Source organism: Rhagoletis pomonella, unplaced genomic scaffold (assembly GCF_013731165.1).
Source record: "Rhagoletis pomonella isolate Grant_MI unplaced genomic scaffold, Rhpom_1.0 Rhpom_scaffold_00012, whole genome shotgun sequence".
In the NCBI taxonomy this organism is placed as follows: domain Eukaryota; kingdom Metazoa; phylum Arthropoda; class Insecta; order Diptera; family Tephritidae; genus Rhagoletis; species Rhagoletis pomonella.
Genome location: NW_023458566.1, coordinates 9099932 through 9110074, shown reverse-complemented (window position 1 = coordinate 9110074; position 10143 = coordinate 9099932). Strand labels below are relative to the sequence as shown.

At 34.1% G+C, this 10143-nt stretch overlaps 1 protein-coding gene across 3 annotated transcripts in view; it reads right to left on the bottom strand.

Moving 5' to 3' along the window:
• The window catches only part of LOC118747809 (ribosomal protein S6 kinase beta-2-like), a 78516-nt gene that overhangs the window by 59723 nt on the left and 8650 nt on the right, over positions 1-10143 (bottom strand). The window lies entirely within an intron of this gene.

Below are 10143 nucleotides of genomic sequence, written 5' to 3'. Positions count from 1 at the left end.
TTGGACGATGTAAGTACACAATTTTAAAGTTAAAATATGTATGTACGAATGTAAAGTTTGTATTTTTAAAATAATGCACCTATTGCGTACACATACTTATGCACATGCAGAAAGGTCCTATATTCCTTGGGGTAGTTGCCAGGTCCCATACATCTAGGTATGACGATTACATATGTGCATTCCAATTAATTAAGTTAAAGGGTGCTGTGCCTATACCAAATATAATAGTTTAAATTACACGCATATGTATTTCGAATGGCTATTTATTTTAATTTTTAGCTAGTAGAAATTTTAATATGTAGGAAGACTTTAGAATTTTTACCCACAGGTGTAGATATTTTAATATTTTTATGTGTATATACCTACATAAATACATCTATACATACGTATGTATCTTCTACATATGTAAAAACTTATATAAATTTACATAAAAGATCATAGCTATAATGCAAATGTTATTAATTGACTATCCAACGAAACGTTTCACGTATTGTAGGTTTATTATTGAAATCTTGATAAGAGCTTACACGAAAAAGTAAGGCTTCAAAATACAAGACGCCTGCTAATAGAATTAAAGTGCCTCTTATCATCCTTCTCGCTAGATAAGCAATCGAACAAATGTAACCCTTCAGAATACATTCAGCAAATTTGTAGGTAAAAAAGGCTTCGTATCTCGTGATCCAATTACAAAGGCATTTGTGTGCTACCTCAAATTTTCGGTGCATAAAAGTTAGAATGCGTTATTTTTCCAGTAGACTAGTTGGAAACAAAGAATAACAGGTAGGTATTTATGTGTAAATCGCACATACTCCCTCAAAAGAGCCACGACTCAAAAGCAATTAACGTTAATGTTTATGCATATCATTGCAATAAATTCGTAGGAGTTATATTCTCTAACTAGAAAACTTCTGTTATACCTATTTTTGCATTAATTGCGTTAAATCTGTACAATCTACAAGCGATTATCCCAGAAGATAATCTACAGCGTGGCGACGAATAACTGTTACCAGGTTTTTTTGAGAAATAAATGGGTCCTTTATGGATTTTGCGAAAAAGTATTTTTTGTTAATTTTCCACAGATTTTACTTAAGTTGTATTAATTAGTTTTTTAATTTTAATCCCTATTTACATTTGCCAGCAGTGTAAACTTTGAGAGAAAAGTTCATTCCACACGCAAATCTTTTTCAGGCGTATTTTTTCTTAGGGTTTGTATAAAAAAAGACAAAGTGGCGTTTTTATTTTTTTCTCTCACGACAGGATTTATTTTGAAATACTATGTAATTTCAAGGATATGATTAATTCAAAATATTATTTAGAAAATGCAATGCAATGTATAATAAAAATATGGGTACCAAATGAAAGAGGAAATTTCTGTAGAATTAAAAAAAAAGTAATAATTTGGATTCACAAGGACGAATATGTAATTTTTTAAGCTGATAAAGTCAGAAGGACAAAATTCGAGGATGTTATCGAGTTTATTTATTTATTTATTTATTTATTTGTTACAGTCTTGCGACTTAAAAGTACAGATAGGTATTTTTAATATATAACAAAGTATGCGTATATGTAAGTTTAAATTTTCAATTACAAAGCTGTTTATGTTTCTAAAACTATCAAATAACCTATATAAATGTATATTGTCTAACTAGTTTGGTAGCTGGCGAGGCCTAGTCTCCAGTCTACCTTTAAATATGTACTATGTGCAGCAGGCGGAAAGACCTTGTTTCCGCTCCGCGTTGCTCACGAGTTGGTAGTCACGGTCGGAAAGGCCGAGTCTCCGATCCATGTTCCCGTCGTCATTAATATGCAAACCCTGACGCTGGATTCCGTGATGTGAGGCGGGCGGAAAGGCCTAGTTTCCGCTCCGCGTTATGGTCGGGCTGTTGGGCATAGTCGGAAGCTTTCGTATGCTAGATCATTTGCTGCTTGGTCGGATGGAAAGGCCTGGTTTCCATTCCGTTCCGTGCTCTCCTACCTAATAGCCAGAGTTTTACAGTGATCAAATAGTTGTCTTTTAAAAGCAACAAAGTTATCACAGTCTTTAACATGTGGCGGTAACTCATTAAAACACTTTAAACCTTTATAAAATATATTTTTTTTGTCTACCTCTGTTCTATAAAGTGGGAGTCTAAAGCAATTGTTTTCCCTGAGTATATATGAATGAGTTTCATTTATATACCGAAGATTGTCGCTCAGATAGTCTGGAAGTTTACCGTTCTTTATGTTGTATACGAATTTCATAGCATGATAGAAAACCTGTTGCTTAACACTCAACCAATTCATATCTGTGATCATCTCCTGTGTAGGTGTATCGTAACGCTTATTTAATATGAACCTCATAGCTCTATTTTGCATTTTTTGCAATTTCTCGATATTTGCGTCGCTTGCTAAGAAGAAGATTGTTGGGCAGTATATAAAATGTGGTTCTACTATAGATCTATAGACCAGGGTTTTATACCTTCTTCTCAGATACTTACAAGATCTTTTCATAAGACCAATTTTTTTCGCAATTTTGTTCACTGTATGCTCAACATGCTCATCAAATTTAAGTTTATTATCTATATATATACCCAGGTACTTAATGAGTTTAACTTCCTCAATTTCTTCCTCTTTGATTTTTAAATTGTAACTGGTGGTTCCAAGATTAACTGCTCTAGTGAGGATCATGAACTGTGTCTTTTTTACATTCAACTTAAGTTTATTTAAACACAACCATTTGTACAAAGAATCCAAGTCTTCTTGCATTTTAGTCATCGCAGTCTGTAAGTTTCTGTCACTGATCGTTAACAGTGTATCATCAGCGAACAGTTTTAACTTACAGTGCTTGAGTGCCATATTTATGTCGTTAATGTAAATATTAAAAAGTACTGGGGCCAATACCGATCCCTGCGGCAACCCAATATTGACTGCCACTTTATTTGACACACTTGACTCGATTACAGTTTGTTGCATACGATCTGAGAGAAAGCTTCGAAACCAGTTAAGCTCCGTGTTTTCAATACCAATGCATTCGAGCTTTTTCAACATTCTTGCCCTGTCAATGGTCTCGAAAGCTCTTTTGAGATCAATAAAAACCGCAACGATATTCATCTTCGAGTTAAGGTCTTCCTTCCACTGGGATATAACAAAATTTAGCGCAGTCTCGCAAGAGTGTTTAGCTCTAAAACCTGATTGCTCCTTAATGAGTATGTTATTACTTTCAATGTGGCGCGCCAACTGATTTTTTACCACATTTTCCAAGATTTTTTCCATGCTAGGCAGTGTATTAATTGGTCTAATTTCCTCGGTTTTTACAGTTTTTTTCACTTTTTTTACCGGAACTATGGTCGAGATTTTCCATTCTTTTGGTACTGTTCCTGATTCAAGACTCTTATTTATTAATAAGGCATAAAAGTGTCCCATGTATTCAACTGAATCCTTTATAACACCGTCAGATAATAAATTATTTCCACCAATTTTAGTCTTAAATTTCTTCACTATAAGGATAACATCCTCTGAGGTAATTTTCTCAAATTTAAAGGTGCCTCGACTGTCTTCCTGTCGTAACTGTTCACAATTTACGTTCTCTATATTACTATTTATGTCGACGATACTATCCACAAAGTACTTGTTTAGTTCTTCGGCGATTACCATACTATTTCTGTATATTTTTCCGTTGATGAGAACTTCTTTGATATTGTCTCTGTTACCCGTATTATTAAGAATATTCTTTAAATATTTCCACATTAAACGACTATCACCTCTATTATTTTCTACCTTGTGTTCCATATACTGAATTTTCTTAATTTTGATCATTTTCTTATACTCTTTCTTTATTTTGTTGTAATCTACCCAATCACCTGTGAGTACTGCCCTTTGGTGTAACCTAAACTTTTCTTTATTAGTGTCAGTCAGTTGTCTATCATACCATTTATTTCTAAGTTTAACCCGCCTTTGTACCCGAGAAGTTAGTTGATTCATACTCGAAATCAAACAAAGGTTGATATGTTCGAGCATATCATCAATATTGAAACTATTCAGGTTTGCAAAGTGGCATTGTCTCAAAAGATTTATGAGGTTGTCTGGGCTGTACTCATCCCAAGAAATTAATTCAGAGAGTTTATTGATTTCGCCTTGTTTTTTTATATTGCATTTGAACATTATGGTTTCGTGATCCGTTATTCTATGTTCCTCAGCTTTTTCACATGAAACTTCATTAGTGTTAGAGTATAACAAGTCGATGCGCGTTTCGGACTGTGCAGTAACCCTGGTATCAAAGTTGATTAACTGTTTCATTGCCTGCTGAGAGAATATCTCATTAAGCTTCCTACTATATGTCGATGATATATTCATATTTATATTAAAATCCCCAATAATAATGGTATTTACCATGTTAGCGCATGTTTCGGACAAAATGGCTTCCATATATGTCAGAAAATCTGCATCACTCGAACTGGGTGAGTGATAGACTACCCCGATTTTCCATTTGGTTTCAAAATTTCTCAATTGTACCACTATACACCAGACATTTTTATCAGTGGATCTATTTATTATTATTTTAAAGTCTATTGTGTCTCTCAAAATTACAATTACCCCGCCAGTGTGTCTACTATACGAGTCACATCTAATAAACTGATAAGTTGGAAACTTGATTTCGGAGTCGTTTATTTCCTCTGTTGTACATGTTTCGGAGCATAAAACTATATCTGGATCAACAGTCTCAAGAAGCCTTTCAAGCTCGGCTTTATTGGCTATTATACTATTTATATTAAGATACACGCATTTTAAGTAACTGTTACGCTTTTCCATTACACCTAATTGCTAACATCCTACTCTTTGTTTCTCTAGTTTCAGTTTCCTAATATAGACAGGACATTCACGACTAAATGCGTTGTGCGCTACATCCAGGTTTAGCCCTAACTCTTTAACAGCATCACAACAATTTCCACAAACTTCTTTTTGGCTACTGTCAGTGCAACTTTCAGACTTGTGCTCTCCCATGCATTTGCTACACCTAAGCTTTTTGTTACAGCTGTTAGAGCTATGGTTGAAGCCCAGACACTTGTAGCATCTTCTCACGGTTTGCCCATCATAGACGGGGCATCGATCCCACCCAATATTAAGTCTCTTTGACTTCAATACCTGCAGGAAGAATTTGTGCTCAATTTCTATTATTGCACTGAATGAAGGAAATGCCTCACCACTGCGCCTGGACTTAAATATTTTTACACATTTCAAACTAGCATCATTTAAATAGCTATTCTGAGCTTTTATCTTATTTATTATCTCCGTCTCAGAATATTCAGCGTTTATGTGCGCTAACAAGATTTTAGGCGTATTAACTTTGGGTTCGGTGATGTCGTACACTTCTTTATTTAAGTTGTCTGCTAGAGCAGATTTTATTCTGTCCTTATCTGAAACGCTATTTGCCTTTATAACCACTGCCCCGTTATTCTTATTTGACACTCTATCAATTCTCATATCAGATGCATCGATCTTATTAAGGTCCACCCTAGTCTTCTCAGCCGCTTGTTTGTTTTTCGGCCTGACAATTATAGGAGGAATACCTTTCAATGCATTGGCATACGATACACCCACACCACTTTGTGCTTTCTCTTGGCTTATAGTTGTCACTTTCTTCACCTCGCTAATTATTTCTTGTTTTTGTTTGCATAGCTCACTAGTGGATGAATCTACCCTATCCATTTTCTCTTTGTTTACTTTACACAGCCCCTCAACTCTTTTTATTGCATCAAGTTTTTCTTGGTTTGCCTTCTTTATACTATCAACTAACATTTTTACCTCTTTGCTGTGATTTTTTAACATTTTTTCAATATCTGTCTTTTGTTCTATTATATTCATCTTGTTGGCCTCAGCTATACCTATCATTTCTCTAAGAGCTTCATCCACATTGGCTATGTACATCATGCAGTTGTCGCACATGAAGCGTAGGAGGGGACAGTTTTCTAGTGCCTTTAGGCTGTAATCGTCAGCCGACGCACATGCTTGCGTTCTATGGTACACTTTCCCACACACACCTTGGCAACGCACACCCGACTCTCCTCTGACGCCTTTTCGGCATTTCGCGCATTCCGACATCTTCGCACTCACTCAGCAGCCGCTATGTTTGGATTAATATGCATACGTATGTATGTACATCAACTTAAATGCGCGCTATTATTTGTCAATTTTGCTTTTTTGATCTTTATTTTTATTTCGACTTATTGGTTGGCTTATTAGTTTAAATCGTTATTTTTCACACTATTAATCCAATAATGCAACTATTAACTTAACACTTTGCAATATTGTTATATTTTTTAACACCATAACCAGAGCGATAAAAAACACGTCCGTTCGCGATCGATACAAGGTATTATAGAAGTCCTTAACATATAACTTTTTCAAAAACAAGTATTGCGAAATTTCAAGGATACAATTTTAAAAGGACATTTTCAATACTTATTCCCCAAAAAATTGAATCTGATTACCAATACTTCTTCCAATGCTTCTTCTTTAACGGCCATTTTATTGACACTCCGAAAATGTCGGTTTAAGGTGGAATATCAATATTTACGGAATAGAGGAGAATTAGTCGGAATAAGACTAATATTGACGCAGGGAATAAAACGGAATAAGGCATAATAAGAAAGTCAGAATAGTTACTCCGGGGAATAACTAATCTGCCTGAATCGGGTGAATAAGGGAGTTATTCCATGTTATTCATTAAAAGTTCATTATTAAGATTTATAATTGCTTTAACAATACATACGGGTAAGAAATCGAAACTCTGTTTCCGGGGCTTCCGGAATAATTTCAACATTCGCATTCGCACTAATAATTGCGGAGCTTGTACCGCAATAAAAAAAGAAAATATAAAGCTGAAAGTCCACTTAACTGTTGAGGCGTCAATCGAAACGAATTTAATATTGCCTCCACCTGCAAGTGTTTCAGGCTTGAACCTGAAAAGGCAGCAACTTTGCGTTTTATTAAATGCAATGCCTAATTTTTGAATTTAAGTACTAAATAAAACAAACATTATTACAAATTTCTAACGTTTCCATATTTTCATTTACCTAAATTGTCTAAATTATATCTTGAAAACATCCCTCATATGAGGCATTCCAGCCTATTTAGGACACCTTTTTCGATATTTCTCATAAATTTTTATGTTGTACTACCATTCCAGAGAGGCCTCTCTGATTTTTACAAGATTTTTCTCTAGACTACTCTAGATATAGATTTTTGAGAAAATTCCTGTATTTTTAAATACTCATAACTTTGCGAGAAATGGGCGGATTGAAAATTTTTAGTTTGCCTTTTTCTAAATCCTTTGGAATATAAAACAAAAAATAAAAACGAATTGTAAAAAATTTGTTATACAACACGTTGATTTCTTTAAAACAATTTGACAATCGCTACGCTAAATTTTCATCGCTAGAGCTCTCTAAATGAAAAGTAGTGGGGCCTAAAAGTAAACAATATGGAAAATTAAAAAATGCAATTTGCAATGAGACAAATGTTACTATAGTCCGCAACAAATTTTGTCCAATTCAACTCATACCGTGTCAAATCAAATGCATTAAACAAACTGGTAAAGATACCACGTTGTAGAGGGAGAAATTCTCTACATATTTGTAGAGATAATTACTACGCTACGACTAATCCCTTTCGAGTAATCAATCGTTATCGCCTTCCTTTAAGAATGAGTAACATTATTTCCTGCTCATACATATGTACATATTTCATAAAAAAAAAAAATAATTATTGAATTTACCAATGGATTACGTGAAAGTGATAAGCCGCGGCGCAATACTTCAAACTGCAATTATGTAGAGAATTTATTCCTCTATACTTGTTGAATAATGCATTTGATTTGACGCAGGCAGAGTTCTTGTCGTTGAATTGGACGAGGTTTGATAGATTCTCATTAATTTAAAAATTCGAAAGAAATAATTAAAAAATTTTTTAATATTTTGACGAAAAGTGGAAAAACAATTCGAATAAATACTTATTCCTCTGCCGGAAAGTTATTCGTCGTTATTCCGTTGTGAATAATTGACAAAAAAATTATTCCGCTGTCGCTCAGAATTGTCCAGAATTACTAATGCCGGGAATAAGGAGTAAAGACAAGTCAATAATATGGCCGTAAACACATTTCACTAAATTTTTTAAATCATTTTAAATTACTGACGTCAGAGTGAAACATTAAAAACGCAATTTTACCATAAACTTTTATATTAAAGGTCATATTAATATGGCGGTAAGACAGAAATATGCGCATTAAAAATTCATGTACATATATGATAGAAATCTTGGAAAATTGTCTTATCTCGAGAGAAGTGATTTTGACAAATGTCCACAGAATTTATTACAGCAAGTGTTTTCACTACATGTGTGGGGTTTTTGTTTCTTAATTTCGGAGGCACTACTTTAATACAAGTGAATCTCTGCCATGGAAATGCCCATGTATGTACATATGTATGTTAAATTTATTTTATATGGGAGAAAATGAGCAACAACGCCAACAAAACAAATTCCCCAAAAGCTACGAGATGTTTGAGCTATTTCAAACTTGCACAATATACTAAAATTGAATGGGCTATAAACTTTTTTGTAGAAATTCCGATTAATAAGTTTCAAATTTTGATGTGCACTTTTGAACTTTGTCGAATTGTTATAAATCTAGTACAAAGTTTAAAACTTGTAAGTTAGGTCCTATAAATATGACCAATACTGTATCTAAAAAAATAAGCTAATTAAAAATATAGGTTTGTAAAATGTTTTTATATTTCTTTATATTAATTATATTTTTGTGAAAACTATACAAGGCATATACATATAATATATTATTATCAAATTAAAGGGAATTAAGTGTGCTATCAATTGAAAACAAATAAAAATGTATTCGTGGGTTGTTGTTTCCACAAAAATTACATCGTTATGCTCAGCTTAATGACCTCTATCGATCTCCATATTTATACCCGAGCGCACTTGTGCACAAGGGTATATTAATTTTGTTCACATAACGGTTGTTTGTAACAGCCAAAACGAATCGAGATAGATATAGACAAATGTATACATAAATGATCAGAATGAAAAAAGAAATCGATTAAGCCATGTCTGTCTGTCCGTCCGTCTGTCCGTCTGTCCGTCCGTCCGTGTACACGATAACTCATGCAAAAATTGAGATATCGGGCGAAATCGGACAATAACCACGCCCACTTCCCATATAACGGTAATTTCCAGAAATACGAAAACTGCGATATTTTAGTAACTACTGAAGATAATTCACTCAAAACTGATATTTACAATAATTTTTAGACAAAAAATAAGAATATTATAAATTTTTGGAAAATGGGCGTAGCCACGCCCACTTATGGTTACATGTGTATATCTTGGTAACCGCTGCACCAATTTCTTCCAAACTTGGCACAGTTGTTGGTCTTCGCACAACATACCAAATGGCCGAAAATTTTTAAAATCGCTTAATAACCACGCCCACCTCCCATATAACGGTAATTTAGAGAAATACATAATCTTCGATAAATCAGTAAATATTGAAGCTAATTTATTCAAAATTGATGCTTGCAACAATTCTTTACCAAGAAATACGTTTATGCTAAAATTTTGGAAAATGGGCGTGGCACCGCCCACTTATGATCACATATAAGTATATCGGTAACCGTTCTACCAATTTGTACCAAACTCGGTGTGGTTATTGTGCTTGCCACATATAAGCAAAACGTTGAAAATTATTGAAATCGGACTAAAATTACGGCCGCTTTTCATATAACGGTAAATTTCAGATATGCTTGAAACTGCAATATTTCGAAATTTAAGGACGCTAATTTACTCAAAATTGATACACCCGGCTTACCATCTAGCGGAAGGTTTCGGAAAGGTGAAAAAACATATATTTAATACTTGCGTCGGGTATTTAATGTTCGGCTCCGCCCGAACTTAGACTTTCTTACTTGTTTTTGTTTTTTTTTTGTTTTGTAGAGTTGGAGCTATTCTGCATTTGTTCAAAAATGTATGTATTATATCGTCGGTCCCTACGAAGAGTAGCACATTTCACTATTCGCGTGGAAGACTAGCACATTTCACTATTAGCGTGGAAGACTAGCACATTTCATTATTCGCGTCGAAAAGTAGCACATTTCA